Here is a 25,661-nt window from a genome sequence, read left to right on the forward strand (position 1 = left end):
TAGGCTTAGAGAAGTAGACACGGTCCATTAAAAATGCCATATCTGGCCTAAACATACATTATCACACTGTACTCAGGAGGATGACCTGCTTAACACTCTCTTTACTAGATAAAAAGAAACACACTGATGAGAAGACCTCAGCATTGTTGAAAAGCTCAGAGGTGGCTGTCAACTTCTAGCTGGTGTTGAGGAAAAAACACTGTTACATAACTGAGATATATTAAAGCAATGGTGATAATACAATCTCAAATTTAAGGAGGCCAGGATATAAGGTTTAACTATCAGAGACAAAGTATGTTCAAAAATATAAATAAGCAGCAAGGTCAGAGTGGCAGCCAGTGAGGGGTTCCAAAAAACTTTGAAGGTGACTATTAGAATATATAAATCTTAGGGACAAGAAAAATAGATAGCCACCAAGAGAATTTCTCAAGTGAAACATACTGAAGTGATTAAGATAATGTGATTAGGTAGCTGAGAACAGATGTCCTAATGAAAAATCATAATCCTTAACCAAATTCTTAGCCAGTTTTCTGACCCAAAATTCATTGACTGAACAAGAAGCCAGATCCCCATGAGGAAATCTCTGCAACAACCGTGGCAATACATGGTGATGATTTTCCAAGTCCTTTCTTCCCCAAAGGGAACTACAGTCATTTTTTCATGTAATTGAAAACTGTGACAAAGACATTTAAGGTACTATTAAGAATAGTGTCCATCTCTTTGTTTATACCCAGAGATTCACAGTATCATCCTATCATGTTCCCAATTCTATTTGACTAGGGACAAGTGGACATACATAAGTGGAGTGCTGAACCAGGTATTGTTCATGGAGGGTCTACTCTACAACGGAAGCACCCTGTAGCTGTTTACCTACCTCCAATTGTATCATTAGAATTGCCATATTTGATCAGTAACAGAAGCACTATATTGAAAACCTCTGAAATGGCCACCCCTCAGACTCAGAAAATATCAGTCATATGGGAATGGCACCTTAAAGACTCAAAGCATGCTGAGGTGATGGTTACTATATCACGATTAAGTTATCTTTATGACCCTTGGAGAAATAAATTCTGGCAGATGATATTTGACTATACATAATCAACCAAGCAGTAGCTTAAGTTTTAGTTTTGCACAGGATATTTTATTCCAGAGCAGATGAACACAGCCTCATGTACATAGTACGTGGTCATTCATTTAGAAATTGTGTGTGTTTTTTATATATTAGGGGTTTTTTCTATATCCCTATAAAAAAGGGGGATCAGAAATAGTTTACATTCACAGAGGGTCAATAGCAGGATACATTTCTGGCCTTGTCCCAGAATTGCATTAACTCTCCTGCCCTCTATTATAATATATTCTGAAGAAATTGCGTCCAACTTGATATCCTTGAAATAATACATTGGTCCATTATGTTGATTGCATCATGTAAATCAGAACATATGTGCAAGAAGTAGAAAGTATACTGGAGGCTTTAGAAGGACACATGCTCTCCAGAAAGTGGAAAATAAATCCTATGAGAAGCCCAGACAATAGTAGAGACTACTACAACATATCCAGGCTACAGTGCAAGCAGCACTCGCATGAGCCATCTGTGGTGGGACAAGATGCTGTGTTCAGTGTCTATGGATAATAACAAGGAGGTTGCATGGTTCTGGTCTAATGCTGTTGGAAAGAGAGCTTCTGGAGAGTTGCAAAGCATTTTAGATATCAGGTATGTGATCATGAAAGAAGAGTGGCTATACAGCCAGAACTGGCAATAATGAAGAGGATCCTCTTTGCCCCACAATGCCATAATTTTGGACTGAAATCCACTGTAATATTAAAATGCTAGATCCAGATCAAGCATACGCAAGTCCAGAGGGCACAAGTGAGCTGCACATAGCAGTTCTCCAACAACACGTCACCCAGGCATGGTTAACTGATGCCTTGCCATCTGCTCACATCTATAGGCATGCTGTTCTCTCATAATGAACTGAGAGAGGGGGAGTACTATTCTCAGATGGGTGCAATGCAATTTGTATCTAATATCTTATATTGCTCTACAGACCTGCTCAGGAGTAGAGTGAAGCTGAATAACATGAAACAGGGAAGTGAGGAACACTGCCTCTGTGAGCAGAACTTTGAGGAATCTACCTATTCGTTCACTCCAAGTGAAAAAGAGATGGGCTGTGATTAAAATACACAGACTTAAGAGTAATGACAAATATTTTGGTGGTTGTTCAGAAGCTAGTAAGGAGAAAGATTAAAAAGTAAAAGGCATAAAGAGGTTTGTCAAAGAGGTTTATGGGTAGATTTAACTGAGTGGGCCAAAGTAAGAAGAACTTGGTATTTCATTTGCACCTCTATCAGAGATTATCTACCATGGAAGAGGTAATAAACAACCAAGCCAACTGAATTACTCAGGCAGATGATATCATCCACTCATTGTGCCAGATGAACAGAGTAGCTAAGGTGGCAGGGATTTGAGGTTATGCCTGGTTCCAATAGCACAGATTCCTTTTCACCAAGGTTGATATAGCGACCAACCACTTTTTGGTCCTGTCAAAAGTCCAACCTGCCAAATGGAAAACAACTCTTGAGGAGACTGTCTAGACATGCGGTGGCAAGTTGATGGTGTCGGATTCCTTCCAATAGAGAAAGGAGAGTGATTTATCTTAAATGGAATCAATACACATATTGAGGATATGGATTTACATTTCCTGCTGGCACTGCTATCTGAGAGCTTATAGTGTGTTTGATTCATCAACATGAAATACTGTTTAATATCCCTTCAAAGCCAGGAACTCATTAAAGAGAAAAATGATTGTGACACATGTCTCTGGGTATATGACAAAGGAATTCACCTTTTTACATGACCTTTTTGTACCACACAGAAACTGAGAGTTTCATAGTGGTATATAATTCTGATAGCCTGGCAGTAAGATACTTTTTAAAATTTTATTTTTCAATTACAGTTGACATTCAATATTATTTCATATTAGTTTCAGGTGTACAGAAGAGTGGTTAGACAATTACATAATTTACAAACCAATCCTCTCAATAAAGCAAGTACCTACCTGGCACCATACATAGTTATTACAATATTATGGGCTATATTCCCTATCCTGAACTTTTTACATTCATATGACTATTTTGTAACTACCAATTTGTACCTCTTATATTTTTTGCAAATGGTACTGAGTTGCACTGCAACTGTAAACCGTGGTCTCATCTTCTTCTTAGAGACATGTATTTACATTTTGAAAGGTAAGGTCCTAAGATCCTCCCCTTTATGTTCTGAAGGAGAATTAATTTACAGTAGAAAACCAAAGCTTTCTCTCTATCTCTCAGGAGAGATGGACAGGTGGCACTGGTGTCCTTCTCCTATATAACCACCTAGATTTATATTCTTGCCTACTGTATAAACTGTAGTGTGTAAAGGTAACATCTCATCTGGCTCTAATTGCTTTACCGCTGAAGGTGAAAATGAAACATGAGAAAATCACCATGTTTTTGTGCTGTAAGTAAATACTATAATAATCTGTTATATTCCAGATACCAAACTTTTGCATTCAAAATACAAATGTAAATATTAAATATAAATAAGTATATGACGTGTATACACTATAATACACAAGTTCATAACAAATAAAAATAAATATGAAAAAATATATTAATGATAAATAAATATAGAAAATAAAATACAAATAAGTTAATATGAATACAGATATTAAGTATAGCATGGAAATAGAGATAAAATATATATATATAAACTCAAAATTAGCTTGATGTTCATAAATATATATTTAAAAATCAAACAAATAAAATATTAAATATTAAAGCAACTCTACATGTGGATTTCTCTTGATTTTTTTTTAGTTACTTATATTTTTGGTTGTTTTCATTCATAATTTCTAGACATTTCCAATATTAATTTTCTAATATAGACACTTCACTTTTTTACTTCCCTTCTTTAGGAAACTCCAATTAGACTTATATTACCTATATTACAAATTATCTCTCTATATCTTGAGCTTCTGTTCCTTATTTTATTATCTCTGTGAATATCTGTGTTGTATTTTGTAAACATTTCTTCAAATATATGTCTCAGTTTATCAGTTCTATCATCTACAATTAAACTGCCCTGAAGCCTTGAGTTAATTTCTTATTTCAATTATTTACTATTTTATTTCTCAAAGTTCTAAGAATCCATTTTCTATGTTTAATTCAGTATAGTTTCTGTTTCTCCTCATGTATCTTAAAACATAATTTTTGTCTTTGAAAATAATAATCATACTTATTTTTAATTTTGTATTTTCAAATCCTATCATGCAAAGTCTATGCAGCATTCTGTTGGTTTTTCTTTATGTTGGCTTCTTTTCTTGTTTGCTTAATAACTTTTCCTGTGAGTTGTTAATTTTATTTGGAAATTTATTTGAGATATTAATTATAAACCTGGCACAATGTAAGGGCTTCCATAAAGAACTAATAATTATATACAGTGATTAATAAATGACTATTGAGAACGATATCACCTCATTTTTTTGTTTGGTAGTTTTGAACAATGGCAAAGCTACATGACTACTTTATGTTTACAAGTTTTCAGGAATATAGTTTGGTTTTTTTACCACCTACTCTCTTATCAAGCCTAAGGTAATTTTCCTTAAACTCCCAAGGGCATGAGGGAGTTATTTTTGTTCACCCTTAATCTAGAAGTAGTTTTATGGGGTTAATTCTCTTATTAAACTCATGCATGGCTAGATCTAGGATTCTATTTTTTGAATTGTAAACTATAAGAACTGGTCAAAACTGAAACCCCGAAGTGTTTTTTGTTTGGCTGGTTGATTGTTTTTTAATGATTTAGCAATGTCCTTATGACCAAAACTCTTTTCAGTGCTCCCTTTACTTTTCTCAGTTCTCAATTTCTGTTAGAATAATCCTGAGAATTTCTTTAATTTTAGTCAGCCCATTTAAAATATTTTAAAATATTTGTCAGTATTTTTAGTTGTTTTCTCTTAAAGCATTTGTAAAGGTATTTAGTTCAAGTCCTTTAATCAATCACTACTCTAATCCATAAGTTCTGCTTTTATATTAGAAAGATTTTAATTTGTACTCAATCACCCACTTAAGTAAGTCAGCTGCTCCTTCTATAGTGAGCCTTAAATCTTAAAATAGTAAGCTTAAAACTATATATTTTCTCATAAATTCTTAAATCAATCATGTATCCATGTGATATAAGGAAATTAACATTCTTTTATTATATCAACTTTTGTTGGCTTCCTTTCCGTCTTTCAATTATGTTAACTGTATGGCTACTTTAACACTGTCAACGTTTATAGTTTTTAAGATTCTTTCATTAAGTGTATTCCCTTCTGTGTGTTTCTATATATTGAAGAATTTGCATACTCCATAATATGCCTGTTATCATTTTTATTTAACTATTTTCACCTGCAGTATAAAAATGACAGTTATAAATTAGAGGTCTACAGATTTAGGTTGGTTAGATCATAAAATAAGAATTTAACATTCAAGACCTTTAAGCCCCTGATTACAGGGAACATGCTTTGTCTTATAACTTCATTAGTTCACTCAATGTGTATGTTTTTTTCTGACAACTCTGTTCATCTCATTAAATAATTTGTGCTTATCACTTGCATGTTAGACCATAGAAAAGGAAAAGCAATCATGTGTCACTTTAGACCTCTGTTCCTTTAAGGAAATTGTCCTAGAAAAAAATATCAAATCAATTTTCTTCTCATAAATCATATCAGTTTCTTTAATATTTTGGTTTAATTTGCTTTTGTATTTGAAGTGTGTTCTTATAGGAAAAATTTTGTTTAGTGTGTTTTTATTTTACTATTTTCACCACCTGTGCTTTTCTTAATAGAGAAAGTATATGCTTACTTTTCCAAAACAATATACTTTTTGCCCTCCTAATCATATTATTTTTAAAAATGAACCCACTTTCATTGTGAAAACATTTTCAAGGCCCTATGGATTCCTGTTATAATACAGATGAGTTGCTGCACAGATATCTACCTTATATTCCTTTTATTGAATTTTGGCTGTAGAACCTATATTAGTTCTTTCTTTTTACTTATAAAAAATCTTTATGAAGTTGTTTCTTTTTACACAAGTGATGTATAACATATAAACTTTCTGAGTCCTTGATTATTTCAAAAATGTCTTTATATTGTTCATTGATTTAAAAACTTCGTGTGGTATTTGAGGAATAAATCAAACACAAATTACTTGAGTTCAAATCTTTAAAAGGTTTTGCTACATTTAATTTTAGAATTCAGTATTGCTCATTAGCCTGATGTCGATGGCAAGCATTTTTAAAGCTATTATTTACTGTGCATCATAGAAACTTTTAGGACTTTTTCTTTATTAGTGGAGTTATGCAATTTATTTTGGAAATGTCTTTCTGTGCACTTTTAATCTCGCAAACTAACATATTGGTATTCTTATATGGAATATTTTCTCTTGTATTTATTTGGCATTTTTCTCCTCTCATTCTTTACTCATTTGAAAACTTTCATTACATAGGTGATAAGCCATGAGATTAATATGTATTGTAAACTTTATATATGTATTTTTATATGTGTATTTTATGTATGTATTTCAAACTTATTCTTTTTATATATGTATTTTATATATATATTTTAAACTGACTTAATTTTATCTTTTTATTTTTTATTACAAATTATTTACTTAGTTTTATTTCCCAGAAATTAGTTTGTTGGTCATTCTGTTTTATGTCCTTGATTCCTGCAACAACTGTCTGATTTCGTGTATTTAAACACACACACAAAACCCAGATATACCCCGAAACAAATATGTCTCTTGATGGCATGTCTGACCAGAATCTGTGCAAGCGAAGCAAGTAATTGGACTTACTTTGATATGCTTGGATGATAATAAACCACAGCTGACATTTTTCCCCTCATTTCTGAGGCAAAGTGAAGAGAGCTTTTAAGTAAAATATAATTACTTAGAGAAAGGACCCAGCATCTCCCCAGGTGGCTCTTTCAGTTTTTCAGATACTTGCTTTTTTTTTTTTTTTTTTCCTGATAAATCTTCTGTGCTGATAAATACAGGATTGAGATACAAACACAGGGCCAAATTCCCTTTGCTCACTAGGCAGGCTGTGAGTTAGCGATCTTGCTTTCTTCGGCGTAGCAGTAACTCCCTGTCTACCTCTTCAGGAAATAGAGACAACGTCCTGGCTGCAGCCTCCTCCAGAGCGCATCACAGGCTGCGGCTTCCTGCCCTTGGCTCTGTGTGAGCCAATGTGTTTGGTTCAGAAATTCACCAAAACATATGAATATTCCTATTTCCCCTGCCATTACCCCCACAATACACAAGCACACATGCATCGTCTGTCCTGTTACTGATTTTGTATAGGTGTACTGTTATTCACAAGGATTTGGAAAAGTTTAACATGTGTCCTCAGTTAACATTCTTGGAACAATATACCATATTTATTATTTAAAATAAGCTCTATTAAGTCATCACTATTGAGCAAGTTTCTCCAGCCCTAATTTCATTTCTTTGCTTCCTTATTAGGTGCACAGTGCCAAAATATTATAATGCTAACAATCTGACATGTTAAACAGTCAGGAATAAGGCAAATCTAGTTAGAAATTGCTGAAAAGAATGATGTGATATGACCAATAGCATACTTGTGTAGCAGTAGTATGACCATTATTTTTAAAAGAAAACAAGGCTGTTCATATGTATATAGACATATAACATATATTTATATATAACAATATACACAATTGTGCATATATATAATAATTATATATATATAATTAATGGTGATTACTGATAATTGATATACAGGGTGTCCCAAAAAAATGTAAACACACTTTAACAGCTGATAGCTCAATTTTAAAATGAAATGTATTTTAATAAACACTACCTTTATAATTATTCAAAGTGTGTGTATACATTTTTAGGACTATATATATGTATATATATATGTATACACACACATATATATATCACTGTGCTTATTCATCTATCATTTGAGGTAATAATTATAATAAAATTTTTATTTACACATTTTCTAACAGCTTTAAAATTGATTTCAAATTTTACAGTTTTGAAGAAATGACAAAACAAGAACTTCCTTCTGTGATTTGTTATATCAGACTAATTATTAGTCACAATCAAACCAAATTTTAATCACAAATTAGTTCACAGTATTATAGATTTCATCCATAAATTATGCATCAAAATGACATCTCCAACTTCCCTTTCACATAACACCTTCTAGGCAAGAGTAGGCACTTCATTCAGATGATATTTGTGAGCCCTTCTAGGAAGGAAAAAAAAAAAGGAAATAAAATTTGTAATGCCTCACTGAAGAATTCTTATAAACAGGGTCATTTTGAGTCATTGCAATTACAGAGAAGGTAACAATTGAGGTATTTGTTATGCAAAGAATGCCTCAGTACACAAGATAATATTTTGCCAATGGCATAAGTACTGAGTTGTTTTGAAATTGAAGTAATTTTCTTGTGTCTTGAATATATGATGTATTTTTATTCTTCAATACTTAATATGCAAAAAAATTTCTTATTATGAACCTTCAAAAATATGATACATATAATTCACAAAAGGAAAAATTAGAGTAATATCATATTATATATGTTATTCTTGACAACAAACCAATCTATAGAGTTTGTACTTGAAGGGCATTATATTAAAAGAGAATTCCAGACCCATTGTCGATTTTACTAATTATGAATGTTCACTAAAGTCTTCTTAGCAATCTTTTTTTTTAAATCTTCACCTGAAGATGAAACACCAACGTGAGAGAGAAACATCAATGGGTTGTCTCCTATATGTGTCCTGATGGGAATCGAACCCACAACCTAGGTATATTCCCTGCCTGGAATCAAACCTACAACCTTTTGGTGTACAGGATGATGCTTCCACCAACTGAGCCACCCATTCAAGGCCTCATAGCTTCCATTTTTTTTTACCATTTCAATCTGAAGCATCTACCTGTGAGGGTAGAAAACTTATTTTGTCATCTCTCAGATCCAGATGGAAATTATACCTCTATTCTAATCTGCTCTGATTCTTCCTTGTATTTCTGCACATTTTCCCCTATGGACCACTGATCATTTTAAAACTCTTTTTGGATTAAAAGCACTTTTTAAACTTAAAGAAAAATATTCTCCCCCTACATTCTCAACAAAAATAACATTGAAAATTCCATGACTGCTATTTGGACAATCCATATTAACTAGGTATATTGGTAAAGATACATTAAAGGGACAAAAATCACAGCAGTTATTTAAACAGGGAAAATGTTAACATAAAATTACAAATTAGTAGGTCTCTTTCTTTCAGTGATCCCTTTAACCCTCTCTATTGACAAAATCTAACACTTTTCCAGATGTCAAAGAAGAAATTTTTATCAGATAGAGCTCCAAGGTCACAAAACAAGATACATAAGGGTGAATCTGGAATACTCAGTCAATAAACTGATAATTGAAGAATCTGCCCTTTGGCTACCCAACTTCCACATACACATTTATATACTCTTATATACTATATAGCTATTTAGAACAGGAGTCTCTATGTTAGTTTACTACTGCTGGCGACTGAAAACCAGGCACCTATGTACTATAAAAAAGGCATGTAAACTCTTTAATCACTAAGATTATTATGTAACTGATATGCATATCTAATTGCAAAATGTATAGCCTCAATCTTCATCAAATTTATAACTCATGAAGTTTTCAAAATATTTCTGTATGGTTGGAGATCTAGTTTATTGGTTTATTTTACCATTAAGCAAGAGTACATTGATGTTCTACTATGTACCTGACACTATGTGAGATTCTGGACACTTAGCAGTGAAAAATATAGATAAGATCAGTGTCCTCATGGAACACTATAGAGTACATTCTTGAGCTGGTATTATATCAAAAACTATTATTTGGGAGTATAGTTTTATCAAAAATGAAATAGTGTATATAATAAATATTTGTAAAATGTAAAACACCAAAAATCTAATAATTAGATTAAAACTATATCTTGCTTCTTAATAATTTTTTAAATGAAAATAAATTATCTATAAGCTCAATACTATGTATTATTCTTTTTACCTTATAGGAAGAATTCCCTATGATGTATGGTTTTAATTTAAAATCTAATCTTTTATTCATGCTATGTATTTTTACTTTTTTTCTGTGTGAGGCATTTATCTCTAGGTACACTGCTAAGCTCATGTCAACAGTAGACATTCCTACTTTGGGTAAATTTGTAGTCTCTGGAGCAAAAAGAACTCTAAATTACAAAATAAGTATAGGTCACTAAAGGGCAGATTAGAAGTTAACACTGGTAGTAAATAATCAAAAAGCACATCAATAAATTTAAGCTAAAAAAGAAAGAGGATAAAGGACAGAATGTAAATTATAAGAAAATGAGCAATATTACTTGTAAGATAACTCATAGGAACAATGTTATAATATTACTATTAAGATACAAAATAGGGGTTGTCAAAGACCATTTAATCCAATAACAAATCAAACAGGAAAGATACAATATTAAACTTAAAATTTTAAGCTAGAATATTAAAAAGTGGACATTAGAATAGTGATTATGTAAGCACTTTCTTCGCAGAGGTACACCTGAATTTCAGTCAACAATAATGCTCTATGTGATGCCAATTAGATAAGATTTATTAATTCATTTATCCACTAAGTGATATTTATTGAACTATTACAGCAGGTACATTTCCAGATGTTTAGGAATTAGTAGTGAATGAAACAAAAGTTATTGGCCTTTGTTCTCTAATGGTGTGGAAGACAAAAGGAAATAAGCAAATGATGGCTAGTAAAGGATTAGCTAGTGAGAGATGCCATGAGAATGAGAATTGATGGCAAACTGGATAACATAGCCAGTAGAGAACTCTTTGAGGACATGATTATTTTGCAAAGTCCTAAAATAAAGAGGGTAAATCTCACAAAGATGTGGGAGAAGAGTTTTCTCATGCGAAGGAAGAACAGATGCCAAGATTTAAGTGGGATCATTGTAATATGTTCTAGAAGCAGCAGAAATGACACTACAGTTGGAGCAGAGTGAGCAAGGAAAACACTGGCAAAGAATCTCTTCACTTTCTTTCAGCACTGGATGAAAGAAAGTGAAGGGATTAGCGAAGGAACATATATGCATAAATTATAGACACAGACAACATGTGGTGTTGGCCAGAGGGAGGAGGGGTGAGAGTTGGGTGGAGGTGGGCAAAGGGGGTAAAATGGGTGCATTTGTAACAGTGTAAACAATAAAAAAAAAGAATTAGGTTGGAGAGGCAATGAAGAATCAGGATATGATTCTTATGGGCCATAGGTAAGACGTCAGTTTTTATATAAAGAGCTGTTGAGGTATTGAGATAGGATCTAACTTTTTTGATAAAAGTATCACTTTGAGGACATATAAAGAACTAACTTTAGCTGGGTAGGTATAGAATGAGAGTAATGACAGTTTTATTTTTATTTTCTTGTACTATTATGAAGCCATTGCAGTGATCTAGAAGAGAAATGCCGGTAACTTGGACTAGTATATCCATGGTAGTGGTGAGAAATATTTAGATCCTTGACCAGCCAGAAAGTGTAGCAGTTTTCAATACACAAAACAAAGAAAGCATTCAAGAACCGTGCCAAAATTTTATGGAGCCACTAAGGTGAATGGTCCCACTTCTCGGAATATATCCTTAGAATCCCAAAACACCAATTCAAAAGGATATATGCACCTCTCTGTTCACAGTAGCGTTATTTTCAATAGCCAGGCTCTAGAAACAACCCAAGTCCCTATAAGTATATGAGTGTATAATAAAGCTGTGGTACATTTACACAATGGAATACTACATGACTGTAAAAAAAGAAGGAAAGCTTACCTTTTGTGACAGCATGATGGATCTGGAGAATATTATGTTAAGCCAAATAAGTCAATCAGAGAAAGACAAGTATTGCATGATCTCACTTATTTGTGGTATCTAATGAACAAAATAAACTGACCAACAAAATAGGTCCAGAGGAATGGACACATGGAACAAAATGACAGGTCTCAGAGAGGAGGGGTGGTGGGGGGGGGGGGAATCTAAGAGATTAGCCTAAGAACATATATACATAGCCCATGAATACAGACAACAATATGGTGAAGGCCCAGGAAGGCGGGGCTGGGTGAAGGGTATAAAAGGTGGGGGGGACATCAGTAATAGTATCAATGATAAAAATTTTGTCATTGTGCACATGTGTGCATATATAAAATATATATTGCATATAATAATCATAATTATTAACTATATATAATTAATTTATAAATTATAATTAATAGATAGATTTATTTATTATTAGAAATTGGCTCATGCATATGGAGGCTAAGAATTCCCACAACCTGCCATCCACCAGCAGGAGACCTAGAAAAGCCAGTGGTGTAATTCTAGTCTGAGTAAGAGAATCAAGAGAATTTATGCTGTAATCTCACTTCAAAGGGTAGGGGAAGATCTATGCTCAAACTGGAGAGGCAGGCAGGGTGGAAGAAAAAGGGATGGATTCCTCCTTCCCCACCCTGTTTTGTTTTATTCAGGCTCACAAATTATTGGATGATGTACATCCAAATTGAAGAAGAAAATCTACTAAATCCACCCATTCACATGCTAATCTCATTCTAAACCTCCCCAGATACACCCAGAAATAATGTGCAGTCAAGTTGACACATAAAATTAAGCATTACAGGATTAAGACAAAGTACATTTATGATGTCAATAAATGGAATTCAGACACAGCTTAGCTCCAGGTCTCTCTCAACCTGCAATTGCTGTGCTGGCAAGAACTGGGATTTTATTGATGTTCAACTGGGGAAGGATCTGCTTTCAGTGTCAGTTATTTGTGGGCTGTCAGATGGAGAGCCTCAGCTCCCTGCCATCTTTCAGCCAGATGCCATCCTCAGTTTCTTGCCATGTGTGTCTCTTGCAAGGAAAAATGTCAGAAAATAGAGTCAGCTAGCAAGATGGAAATTATAATATTGTGATAAAATCACTGCCCACTGCTCAGTTCTAGAGAAAATTCCCACATTTTTAGGTATTTGTTACAGTGGCCTCCTACCCCTGGTAAGAAAAAAATATGCATTAACTACTTGTTGCTGCATAACAAAATATCACAAAATTAGAAGCATGAAAAATACATTTTTGTCACATAGTTCTCCTGGGTCAGGAATTGGGGCATAGATGTCAATTTTGGGGGTCTCTCAAAAAGCTACCATCAATGTGTCAGCCAGGGCTTGGGTCTCATTTGAGGTTTGAATGGGGAAGGATTTGCTTCCAGGCTCATACAATGGCAGAATTCTGGTTCCTGCGGGATCTCGCCTGACTGCCTCAGTCCCTTGCAGGGGACAGTAACTAAGCTCAGTTTCTTGCCTTATGGGCCTCTCTACATGGTTAATTGCTTTGTCAAAGACAACAATGAATAGAGACAATAAAAACTAATTTGCTAGCAAGATAGAAATTATAATCATATGTAACATAACCACAAAAGTTATATTTTTCACCTTATGATATTTTATTTGTTGAAAAAATTAGATACTGAACATACTCAAAGGAGGGTATTTCACAAGGGTTTGTATACCAGAAATAGGGATTATTGGGGCAATATCTCTATGCCATATATATATTCTTATATTCCTATTAGACATCTAAGTGGTTTTATTGAGTAGTCAGTCAAATATATGACTCTGGAATCCAAGGAATATTTCAACATTGGGCATAGGAATTTTAGAGTCATAAGCAGATGGTATTTACGCTGGTCATATTGACTGTAAAAAATGCCAGAAAGGTTGTGCAAATAGAAAAAGGCATAGATGTGAACCAAAGTTGCCATAAAATTAGAGGTCTAGAAAAATTAGAGATTAAGCAAAGACATTTAGAAAGAAGCATCCAGTGAAAGAGGAGAAGCAGAAAGACTATGACCTGAAAACTAAGAGAGAGTGGGGCCGAGGAAGTAGAAACCACAGGTATAAGCCCATTTTAAAGTATTTGTTTCCATATAGAAGAGCTTAGAAATCTGATAGTTGGGGAGAAATATGAGAACCAAAATAAGTTTATTTTAAGGTGAAAGGTATCACTGCATGAGTCTGTAATAAAATATTAATTAGTACTCTCTCCTTTTTTTTGGAATTTTGGCTGATGTGCAGAAGCTGAAAACAACACATAATAACACCCACATGTTCTAAAGAAAAGAGAGTCTGCCACTTCTTCTTATCTCTTTTAATGGTTTGTTGATTAGATCAGGCCTACCCAGGACATTCTCCTTTTTTATTAACTTCACAGTCACCTGATTAGGGATCATAATTACATCTGCAAAATCCCTTTTGTTATATAACTTAATAATCATGAGATTGACATCTCAAAATATTCAGAGGCCTTGATCCCACTTGTAGGCAGCATGTGAGACATTCAGGATTGTTTTAGAATTCTGTCTACCACAGGAACTAAAAAGTTGAGTTTAAAGGAATTTTTTTTAGGTTTATTCTGATGAAGTAAAAAAATATAAATGTGGTAGTGAGATCTAAAGGAGAGAATCATTATAATGATGATTCATTAGACATACTGGATAGGAAGAAAAGTAAGAACATGAGATGATGTTGGATGAAAGAAAAATAGTTTTAGTGGATTGGTGTTCTTGGTGAGATCAAATCAGCATTCAGACGTAATACTGGTGAAAGTTAGTTCAAAAGCTAGGACGCTTTGGGTTACAGAGTGGAGTGCTGAAGGAGTTTCGATGTCTCAGAAATTAATAATGAAGTCTAAGTTCACCCATGGAAGTGAGAAATGAAGAGGTCAAGATCAGTTTATGTCAATGTGGAAATGACTAAGAATGATGTCAGGAATATTAGTGAAAAGAAACATAGTGAGCCATAAGCTAAATTCTTTAAAGAATGAGGGGGTAGGGTGGCAATCAAAAGGGTAGACAATTACAGAAAGGGGAGTAATGATACTTCAAGCATTCTGTTGTTCATGGCTCTTTGTTGGGAGGTTGATTAATTTGTTGGTAGTGATTTGGGTTATTTATTTAAAAGATGGAGATAAAGTATGCTGGAAACATTAATGAGTAATAAGTAGAACACTTATCTCAGGGTTCTGTTTTATTTTGAAGAAAATACACACAAACACACTAACAGAACTTCAAAGAAAGTCTTACCATCAGGAAACAGAATAGTCAAAAAAACAGGTTAAGAAAGTTATGATGAACCTTAAATTAATCCTCAAATAATCATTGTTACTTTATTGTTTCCTAGGGAATGAGAATGTATGCCTATGTGGTAAAACCCATTGTTTAATTATCAAATAACACAAATATCAATAATGGTGCCCTAAATATTATTTTTTTAATGGTTGCATTTTGGAAGTCAGACACCACCTAAATACAGCAATTGTGTTGAATAATGTTATTATTTATTATTCAATATACTTGTTTTAAATGAAACAGCCTTCTTATAATTTTTATATTCCAAATTTACCACCTTTCTGTTACCACATTCTCCAATCTAACTTGAAGCCATTTGAAAATATTCTCTCTTGAAAACATGCATATTGTGGTCAATATGTGTCTCACAGATATCTGAACCAATTTGGAATTCAATGGGGGAGAATTTAATTAGTCCTATAAAACTTAATTAATCAGTAAGTAGCATGGAGTTTTGTTGGATCAGTCATCACATTTTTTTCAATGGATAGGTTTTTAGCTATTCTTGTTGACTAAGTTTATACCCTAAAATGAAATTTCACTAATTAAACCTCTAAAAATCTAAGAGTTTTTTACTCTTCAGAAATTTAATACTGTGTATTTCATGCAGTGTCTAGCTCATGTCTTCTTTCCTTACTGGTGGTTCAACGGGTTGTCAACACTGGATATATATTCCTGCAGCCCTTCCTTCAGGTGCTAAGGTTAAAAAGATAAATGACAAAAAATTCCTGCCCTCTAGGCTCTCACAGCCAAATACTAGTTTTAAAAAAGTAAAAAACAAAAGAAAACAAAACAAACCACACTATTATAACAAGTGTTAATAATAAAGAAAGTACTACAGAACACAACCTAAAGAGTAATTAATTTTGGCTGAGTTAATGATGGGTATGTGAAATTAAAGATCTCGGCTTTGAAAAATGAATAAGTGAGAAAAAAATTGATATATATAAGGATCTGCAGTAAGTAGCTAAAGGATATGTTAGATAGTGCATTCATTGTATCCTTTGAGAATTAAATATTCTATATGGGATCATTGTAAAAGTTGTAGTAAGGCAATAAAGGGAGATATCAGAAAGACTATGTCTTAGCAATTATGCCAAGTAGGCTCAATGTTACTTTGAAAGTAAACACTGATGTAAGATTTGCCTTTACTCCTCTCTTAACAGCCTCACCTAGAGAAATCCCCTCTTAATCAAATCAATAAGAATCAATGTAATGTTTTGTTCTGTTTTATTTCCCTCCAAAATTCAAAACGAACAATTTCCCTTCATGCCCTAGGAGTAATGGTTTATGCCTATTCTCACAGAAATATCACCTACTATTTACTCATATTGGACCATTTAAACAATCATTTTATTGAAGAACATGTGTGAATGTGCTTGTTTGCATGACTGTGCCTGCCTAATAACGCGGATTATTTGTTTACTTATTTCCCACTTCATTTTCAAACACTACTGAATGCAGAAGATGCCATTATGTATGTAGAGTACACAAAATACTAGAAAAAAATGATTTTACTTTCAGAAAGCAAGATCCTTCACCAATCTAGCCAGACTTTCCAAGATGATTATCTTGTTGCTTATAAAGGAAATATTATATAGCAATAACCTTTGTGTATGTTATTTTCAAAATGTGCAAAGAAAGGAGAGGAGAAAAAATGCCATGTATAATTGTTGGAAATATTAACACAAATATTTCTTTACTTAATGAATGCTAGTCGTATTTTAACTTAGTTGTTTACTATTATCTCAAGCAAAATCTGTCTTCATTTTATGATGCATTTTATCTGCCTGTATTATAATCTTATATTATATTATTGTATTATATATTTCTTATATGAATGATAAAGTGGAAATCATCTTGTATAGTTATTATATGTTTGAAAAGGCTAATGAAAAATTTATTTTTCAAAGCCTGAGATTTTCAAAAGAAAAGATTTAGTATTCCCATGACTCACAAATAACTGAACTAATAACAATAATGATTATAACAAAAGTAGCAAGGAGTGAAAAAAATATATACATGATCCCAAGCAGCAATTTTGTTGTCAGTGTGAATGATAGTCAAATACTTTCAAAATCCATCTGGAGAAAACACAAAATGATAAGTCAAAAGGAGCTCACACTATTTTCACTTTCCACTTTAAATGAGGCACCATTGTGGTATACCAGCTCTGAATTAAAAGACATTCTAAATTGTCTTTATGTTTCCAAAATATGGGGTTAAAGTAATACTAACTTCTCTGATTACCTTATTAGCAGTTCTATAATGATTTTACTATATTCTGAGATTTGATATGCTAACATAATGAAACGGATATCAGGGAAAAAAACATGTGCAATTATATTTTTAAAGTAATGGTAGAAAATTTTATTTCTCAGATTTTTTTTCTAACCCTATAATAAGAATCATGAATGAAAAAATAATAATTTTTTAGTGTCTACCATGTCTTCTATTTTTTAGTATTATCTCAATCTGTTAAAAATTATTAATTGTTGTAAATCACTGGAGTGAACTTTACCCTCAATGCAGTATCTATAACTTAAATGAATTTTTTAGATTACTTAATATTTAAGTATGGCTATATAATGCATATCATTACTTTGAGCATTTTCAAGTTGTTATGTTACAGTGTATTAGTTATCTGATTCTACATAGCAAATTATGCCAAAATTTAGCAGTTTAAAGCAGGAAGGAATCCAGAATCCAGGAGTAGCTTTGCTGTGTGGTTCTAACTCAGGATCCTTCACAAAGTTTCAGTTCAGTGGTTGATTAAGGCTACAGTCATCTTAAAGCTCTGCTCTCAGGCTCACTTTCTACACTCTCCTTTACCTTTCTCATTGTATTATTCACACAGCATAATGATTATAGTATAATACAGAATAATAAATGTTTGGTAGAAAGCAATTGAAAAAAATCCTAGAAAAGGACAATGAAATGTGTAGCTAAAGGCCTCATATGATATAAACATCAGCACTACCTATACTAACAAAGGTTTCACGGTATCTCATATTGCCTTTGAGAGCAACTATTAGTATCATGTATGTTATAAATGTAAATGGAAAGCAAGACAATCATGCTAGACAAGATAATGCAAAATAACTCAAAATTGTTTTCATTATTTAGATATATTAATACTTTGGCAAGAAAGAAATAACTTTGACATTTATGTTGATGCCATGAATGAAAAAGATGAGAGTCATGGCTACTGAAATGTATGAAAACAAAGGATGAATCAGAACATGTCAATTAGTCAGACCAAGTTTCAATTTATTTCTTATTTTATTTAATACTGAAGAAAAGCTATTTAATCATGAAGTTGTCTGTCAAGAACATTCATGGAGAGATAATCCTTGGGAATAAGACTTAAATATAGCTTTTCCTTCCACCCTCAACTCATTTATCTGATTTTCCTGGGCTAAAGTACTGTTGAGACTAAGGGCAGCTGAGTGCATGTGAGAAATTGAGGCTCGGTGGGAGTCAGGATCAGAATTGCCATGGAGCTTCATCCACTGCAGGATTTCCAAGAAAAATATTTTAAAATGCTGAGTACTAAATTCAGCTTGCCCAGCAGTGATGTGTGAAATAATTGAGGAAAAGATCAAATTCAGCCTTCTATGACTGTGCCAGATTTCTATTGATCCAAGAGTCCAAAAAGACAGAATTGCAGAAAGAATTAAATACAGCACTAGTATCACAATCAGAGTTATTCTCTATGTGAACAATAAAAGTTTCTGAGTAGAATATAGAATAGATGAAGGTAAGAGAGTAAATAAATAATTAAGTAAATATATGCCCTAAAGAATAATTATCTACTCTAAAAACATATTTCTGAATGTTGAAATAACTTATCCAAGCCAACTTCAGATTGACATTAAATGAACCATAAAGAAATGCCTTACATACTAACATCATAAAGTTTCTTAGAAAGGAAAAAAAAAAATCTATTAGGCAATAGGCTTCTTATTACTGGAAGCTTAGAAATAGTGAAATGAAATGGAGATAGTTTCAAAAATGCTATTTCTAGTCACTCAATCATTTGTCCAACCGTTCAGAAGTATCTATTGAACATGCCCTCTAGACACTGGAGATACAGCAATAAAAAATAAAGAAAACAAAATTTCCTCTTTTTATGAAACTTACATTCCACTTTCAGAACCAGAGAATAAAACCCCAAATGTATATATATTACAGAGAAAAACAGAAAATAATATCTATTAAGAAAAATATAGCAGGAAAGGATAGAAAAACCTCAGAGATATTTTCATGAATGTGACAGTGCCACTGTCTAAAGTCATGACCTTTCCACTACATAACTTCCCATTGACCCCAAGAGCCAAAAAAATAATGTCTCTCCCCTAAGAAATAGCAGTACAAAGGCCATTAATTCAGAATGTGTCTTTCTTGTTCAAATAAACTCAAAGTGCAGAGCAGTAGAAAGGGTGAGAGCAAGAGGAAAAAAAGTGAGGTTAAGAAGCTCCTTCAAGCCCTGGCCAAAGTCTTTTGTGTTGTTAGGTTTCATATTTCTTTATGTTTCTCTAATGGCTCCCTTCACATCATTGGAAATATTTCTATACATGAGTGTACTTTACCTCACTTCTGCTTAGCGGCATGAAAAGATAGAAAGAACTGTTCTTCCACTTCAGTATATAAAACCCATAGGGGTAGTCCAATTGATCTTTTGGTCATATTCTATGGTTGCAATAAATATTAAATTTTCAAAAAGACAAATTCCCTGTTTTTATGGAACATCCATTCTACTTTGAGAACCAGAGAATAAACCCCAAAATATAGATGTATTATAAAGAGAAACAGGAAATAAGATTTATTAAGAAAAATATAGCAGAAAAGGGTAGAAAAAGCTAAGGGGTGTTATTTTCTATAATGGGCCAGGGCCACTGTCTACAGCCATGACATTTCCACTAATAACTTCCCATTAACTCAAAAAGCCAAAAAAGCAGTGTTGCCATAGGAGTGGTCTATTATCATCATCACAGTTACTCTCAAACAGTGTGGCCCAGGGGCCAGTTATATTCATATTATTTCAAAGCCTGTTAGAAATGTAGAAGCTCAAGCTGTACAGACCTAATGAATCAGAATCTGCATTTTAAAGAGAGCTCCAGATTATTTGTAAGTACATATAAAATTTGGGAAGTGCTTCCCTAACAAATTGACCAGCATAATTCAGACAGAAATTATTTCAAATACACCCCATTCTTATTCTTATTTTTCTCTCCCAGCTTCCATTTTTATTCTCATCTCTATTTATAGCTTCTGTCTGTTCATGCTAAATAGATAGGGAAATGTGCAGGGTGTTGGGAATTGCTGAACATTTTCACCTAATGCTCTAAGCCCCACAGCTCTACAGCCCCAAAATATCTTAATTCCTAAAATGTATTTCTGTACCTTTTGATTAAAAATTTAATTATTTGGAGCATTTCTTTTCAGGAGCTTTTTTAAAATTTTTATTTCTTTATCTTTTTAATTTATTGGGGGTGACATTGGTTAATAAAATTATATGCTTCATGTATACAATTCTAAAATACATCATTTGTATATTGTATTGTATGTTTACCACCCCAAGTTGAGTCTCCTTCCTTTACCATGCATCCCCCTTTACCTTCTTCATATCTAAGCCAGTATTAAGATCATCACTCAGTGACTTGGGACTTCCCAAATTGAGGAACTACCCAATATTCATACATAGAATTAATTGAGCCTGATCCATGCACAAGCATAATACAGATTTGTGCAATCAAGTATGCACACTGAAGATTCAAAACAGTCTGACCAGTGTGGCTCAGTCGGTTGGACCATCACCCCTACAACAGTAAAGCATATCAGTAGGGGGGGATTAAAAACAAAAACAAACAAACAAAGTCTATAGACTTGTGATTTCAGTGTCATAGTGTGTTAAATTATTTAACTGCTTATAAATATAATGCTATCAATGGTTATAAATCTTGATTTGTTGAACAGCTTGAATTATTTATAATTCAAACATATGCCTGAGGAATATTAGACTCATATGGACAATAAAGACAATTAAATTGTCAAGGCGAATTAATTTTTCTGTATGGATCACGAGCTTTCCTTTACAAAAGTGCTTAGAATACTGACATGATTTTCAAGAAAGCTCTTATGTTTTTCACATAATTCATATCTAAGAGAATTTTGACTTAGTGCCTAGAAAGCAATTTAGCAAGCAATTTCAGTTTTAAAGGAAGTACTAAAGCTCTCCCATAGCTTTACTTCTTAAGAAAGAAAAAAAAAATCTGAAAGAAATAGGTTATGGCCAAATTTATTTTATTATATTTTATTTTGATGAGAAGTACTTTCTAAGACATTGAAACTTGAAAATACAATTTACAGTGATCTTTATGTGATGGGGAAAATGCTCTCAGTGTTGTGCACTTAATATGTAGAACCAAGGGGAAAAGATCATGCTCAATTACTTATTATAGAAATGAAGGATTTTATCCCAGTCAGGTTCATAAAAGCCAAAATAGAATGTAATGGTTAAAATAACATTGGCATGCACTTGTCTTGTAAACAATTTTTTAATTAGGTTATTTTGTATAACCATAATTTTAATTTATTCTAAATTTTAAACTGATAGTACTTTTCCTTCATATCCTAAGTATATAAATTTCATGTTACAACAAACATTATTACCTAAGAAAATAATTTTGATTTGTTTCGCTGGATCTAGGAGACACTTTTTTTGGAATTGGTAAATACCAATACAAATATTTTCTGCCTTATTTCTAGATCTTTTGTCATTTTCAACATGAATGTATATATATTACAATACCTGATAACTGACATATTACATATATTATCTGATTAGTTAGAAAATATTTTTATTCCCATTTTACTGATGAGTATGTTGTGATTCAGAAGATTAGCGAATAGCCCAGATCCACAGGCCTGACAACAATTTAAAGTAAGTTCTGCCTTTAAAGTTCATATTCATGACACAGCAAGAGGCTACCTCACAGCCTGTATAGGAATTTCACTGGTATTACCTCATTTCATCTTCTCATTAAGCTTTTTGAACTATGCCTTTCAATATGCTTGCAGAAAATGATACTGTATATAAAAGTAGTTATTCTTTTTCCAAGCTCATTTAAGGCAGATAGTCCTCTGATGTATCTGATATCAGAGAAAAGATACTAACCTGATCCACTTAAAAATAATGCCATAACACATGTCATTACTCTACAGGCCACTAAGCTTTCCCTCGCATTTATTTGTGTGATCTACTATGATAAGTATGTTACATTTTAATTGTTTTGTATTATTATTCCATTTCAGATATAAGCAAACTGTGATAATAAGTGGTAAGTAATTTTTTCCCAAAATCACACACTTACAGGACCTAGAACTTTATTGTAATTTAGTCTGGTTCCATAAAACAACATCCTGTCCAGCAATTGGACTATTAGTGTGCATCTGATGACCAATGACTGCTTTATTGTAAGCAAGGAAATTATCAAATTTTCAAAATGCAAAAGTCAATTTAATTACAGTGTAAATAATGAATTTTAGGGAAAGAAAATTTAGTTAGACAGTTGTTTTAGTAACCTAGTTAAGACTATGCTTAGACTTCTGGTTTTGGCAACAGAGAAGGTAGTATTCTTTTCCATGAAGAACAAAACTCAGTAAGAAAGAATTTCTGTGGGAAGATGATGAGATCAGCTTGGAGCAATCAGACTGTGATGTGCCTGTTAGAAAGAAGTATGAAGATCATCTATGTGGATATGGCTGAGTAGTTCTGGAATTTTCCATCTGTCCTAAACAAATTTGGAAATGATCATTTAAAAAGATGGTTACTGAGGCTCAGTGGTAAATGTATGCAGGAAAAGTATTTCGATTTACTTTATGTAAAAAATACCTATGTCTTAAACAATGTGAATTGCAAGCCATGAGAAAGAACTGTGGTTTTAATCACTAACAATGACATAAAACATAGTTTGCAATCTACTTTAAAATAACAATAGCCTTAATAAATAAAATGACAAATAATTACTTTTATGTCAAGTAGTTTAGTTCAATTTATTTAACACATACAGTGTGTCCCCTAAAAATATATACACACTTTAACAGCTGATAGCTCAATTTTGAAAATGAAATGTATTTTAATAAACACTGCCTTTATAATTATTCAGAGTGTATATATACATTTTTGGGGATACCCTATATTTATTAAACAGCTTTTGCAACTTATTTGCTATCATTAAGTGGTAATATTACAAGGAAAAATGTCACTCATATTTCAGTAACCAAGAAGAATTATACTTAAAACTAAATGACTTATTGTATGTAAAGGATTTATAATACCAGATGGGAAGAATACAAATATCATTTTAATTGCAATAATGAGTTTTAGGAGGATATTACTTGAGGAAGAAAATCTCTTTAGGTTATTTTGAATGGCTTTAAAAGGGGGACTGATGTTTGGATTTACGTTTTATATAGGGTCTCTGAAGTAAGGTAAATACAGTCAAGTATGGCAAGTCTGGATATGGAAACAAGAATTAAGAGATAAAGAAGCTGAGCTCAGTGCACAGGAGTGTGACCCTGCTTTGGCTCTCTGGGTAACAACGGCAGAGTGAGTTTACAGCTTTTCTTTGACTATAGCTCGTCTGGTAAATTTGTCCAGATTGCATGTGATTTGGCTGCTGTCGCTGGAGGAGCCCCTTCAGTGGGGATTAAAGCTGCGAGTGGGGTGGTTATTAGCAACTGAAAAGAAACAGAAATCCATTCTGTATGCTGAGCAGAGTGCACACGAAGGGAAGCCAGTTACCAAACCTATAGGCTTGGTGTCCAGCGGCATGGACACAGATTACAGCGTTTGTGCACAGAGCTGGGAATCTAGCTCAGCAATATTATCTTATTTACCAGGAACCCATCCCCACAGCTCAGCTGGTACAGAGAGTAGCTTCTGTGGAGCAGGAATATACCCAGTCGGGTGGTGGTTGTCCATTTGGAGTTTCTCTACTAATTTGTGGTTGGAATGAGGGGCCACCATATTTTTTTCCGGTCAGATCCATCTAGGGCTTACTTTTCCTGGAAAGCCACAGCAATAGGAAAGAACTATGTGAATGGGAAAACTTTCCTTCAGAAAAGATATAACGAAGATATGGAACTTGAAGATGCTATTCACACAGCCATGTAAACCCTAAGGAAGGCTCTGAAGTACGAATGACATGACAGCATGGAAGCTGGAATCTGCAATGAAGCTGGATTTCGGAGGTTTACTCCACTGGAAGTCAAGGATTGCATGGCTGCCATAGCATATAGTGAAGGGACTGAAAAATCTGGAACTTCAGCTCATCTCTATACTGTGCTTAAACACATTTAAAGGATGTTTTGTTTTGCAAACTCTTTGCACCCTTATTTCTACATGATTTAATGGACCAATGTTTTTAAAATGACACCTATAAATGATAATAAACTGTTAAATCCCCCCAAAAAAGAATTAGGGGATAAAATAATACTATGGTAATTGGAGTTATCAAGAAACAGTGTATTAAAAATAGAATCAGGTATAAGATGAAATATTTACAAGAGTCACACTGGTTTCTTCTTTGGGTATCTGAGGAATGGTGATTAACTTAATGAAAGAGGGAATAAAAGTGCAGCCTCTATTAAAGAGCACGATCATGACTTGTTTTTTAAGCATTATCTGTTCATATTCTTGTGGGACTTTCAAAGGAAATGAAAAGCAAGAAAGCAGGTATAAGTCTAATTTTAAAGAAATATCTCATGAATAAAAGATAAATATCAGGGTCTTCAGAATAAGCATGCCTGGTAAGTTATGAGACTGGATTTTTGTGCTCAATATTCTGTAATATGTATAAGGATTTTTTTCCATGAAAATCAGTCACAGTAAGAATAAGATGGTTTTCTCACATTTCAGTGCTTTCTGAGCTATTTCTAATTGAAATGGGTTAAATTCTTCTAACTATCTGATTATGATCATTGAAATACACATAATAAATATTACCTTCATCAACTAGAGCTTAAAAATATAAATACTTTATCTTACTTACTTATGCATAAGATAAAATTTAGGAGATTAGGAATGAAATATCAAACATTCTCAATGAAAATTTTAAAAAATTAAAAGGAGTGGAGTCAAAATAAAATTTAACAAATTTCTACATTTATGTAAAAGATTTAAAATGTAAAACTACAGTAATTTCTATATGATTTTTATTAGATACACTAAAATATTAAACATGAATATTGAATAAATATTTATAAATGTTCAACAAATATTTTTAGTATATAAAGAAATGATTTCCTGCTTTGAGGAAGACTAGACAAGTCAAAGAAAATAAATTATAATCAAAATAATATCTTATATACCTGTTATGTTTAAAATAATATTGAAATTTATTTATGATT

The 25,661-nt window shown here is 32.8% G+C and overlaps 1 pseudogene across 1 annotated transcript; it reads left to right on the top strand.

Moving 5' to 3' along the window:
* The first annotated feature begins 1,604 nt into the window (after positions 1-1,604).
* On the top strand, positions 1,605-24,680 carry LOC308552408 (proteasome subunit alpha type-2 pseudogene; annotated as a pseudogene). The gene is made up of 2 exons: positions 1,605-1,711; positions 23,889-24,680. The product of its transcript is annotated as a proteasome subunit alpha type-2 pseudogene (transcript).
* Positions 24,681-25,661: the final 981 nt, after the last annotated feature.

The sequence above is a fragment of the Miniopterus schreibersii genome, assembly GCF_964146895.1.
Source record: "Miniopterus schreibersii genome assembly, chromosome: 2".
Classification (NCBI taxonomy): domain Eukaryota; kingdom Metazoa; phylum Chordata; class Mammalia; order Chiroptera; family Miniopteridae; genus Miniopterus; species Miniopterus schreibersii.